The following is a 1568-nucleotide window of genomic DNA, read 5'->3' as shown; positions in this document are numbered from 1 at the left end:
AGAGGCTGAGGCAGGAGGATCACTATAAGCTCAAGGCCAGCCTGGGCTACAAAGTGAGCTCAAGGCCAGCCTGAACTGCATAGCGAGACCCTGTCTCAAAAAGAAAAAAAAAAAACAACACACATTAAATATATCAAGTCACAATTGAATAGATTATATTGAAAGCGAAGCCTTAATAAATACTAAAAAACTCAGCAATTCCTAATTATTTTTGCTCATTTTGTAACTCCCTTTGCTCCTGAGGTGCCACCGGCCGCCCTGTCTGGCGGAGGCTGCTCTCTGGCGCAGGCCCAGCTGCTCTGCCCGACTCGGCCTTCGTCCTGTGCTCCTGTCACCTTGGCAGCTGAGCAGTGGCTGCTGTGGCAGTATTTACACACACAACCCACAACAGTGCAAATCAGAGTCCCTTCCTCCCCAGCCGGCTAGATGTTAAGCATTTACCAGCCTCCGAGCCACAATTTCCTCAACAGTACAGAGGAAATAATAAAACCTGCCACCCAAGAGCTTCTCTGAGGATTAAATAAGACAGCTCAGGGGGAAAGGCCCCTGGTGGGCCCGCCACACGCCCCATGTGTTGGGTGAGCGTTCTTCCCTTTCACTAGGGACCTTGGCTCCTTGAGGGCAGAATCCTGTTTAGCAGCCTCAGTAAGTATTTGTTGAATTGAGTAAGTGATTGAATGTAGAGCTATTTCTAGTACCAATGAAGAAAATGTTACTTTAAATTCTTTTTTTCAGTACTAGGGATTGAACCCAGGGCTTTCATCTCTAGCCATTTTATTTATTGATTTTTATTCTGATGCAGGGTCTCACTAAACTTGCTGAATTGCTTAGACTGGGTTCAACCTTGTGATCTTCCTGCCTCAGCCTCTCAGAGTGCTGGGATTACAAGAAAATACTATTATCCTAACAGTTGGCTCCAGAACTACTTTTAGGAAAAGAAACAATTTTAAAAGCTGTTGAAACACTCTGGTTTCTCTTCAGAATAAATCTTTTGCCTTTTAAAAGCTGCTGGGGGTGCTGGGGATTTAGCTCAGCGGCAAAGCGCCTGCCTGGCAAGCGCAAGGTCGTGAGTTCGGTTCCCGGTACTGGAGAAAAACCAAAAAAAAAATAAAAAAATAAAAAAAAATAAAAGCTGCTGGGGCAGAAGGTGAGACCTAAGGGCACAGCAAGGGTCTTTTCCCCAGAAAGAGACTGCTAAACCGCTCCGAAAGAGAAAATGAGAATCTGACCTTTTCTTTTTGATATAGAAAAGGATACCAGGAAGAAATGGAAGGTAGAAGGGATTCTGCAGAAATAGAAGGTAATAAAATAGACTGGGGCAAGAGGCTTGGGATAAGCTGGGGGTTGGGTGGGATGGAGGTTACAGTTCCAGTGAAACCTTCCAGGATGAGGTGGCCAAAAGTGTCAGTCCAGATTGTATTTGTTGTAAGCTACCACATGCAACTGGTTTTTTTGTTTGTTTGTGTGTTTTGTTTTGTTTTATAAAGGGTCTCACTAGGCAGTTCAGGCTGACCTTGAACTCACTTTGTAGCTGAGGCTGGCCTCGAACTCGCAGCGATCCTCCTGCC

The 1568-nt window shown here is 45.2% G+C and overlaps 1 pseudogene; it reads left to right on the top strand.

Moving 5' to 3' along the window:
* Nucleotides 1-1386: 1386 nt before the first annotated feature.
* The window catches only part of LOC102004551, a 3530-nt pseudogene continuing 3348 nt past the window's right edge, over nucleotides 1387-1568 (top strand).

This window comes from Chinchilla lanigera, unplaced genomic scaffold (assembly GCF_000276665.1).
Source record: "Chinchilla lanigera isolate Chin_1 unplaced genomic scaffold, ChiLan1.0 scaffold00050, whole genome shotgun sequence".
NCBI lineage: Eukaryota > Metazoa > Chordata > Mammalia > Rodentia > Chinchillidae > Chinchilla > Chinchilla lanigera.
The sequence above is the reverse complement of the archived record's forward strand: the minus strand, read 5'-3'. Positions and strand labels throughout refer to the sequence as shown.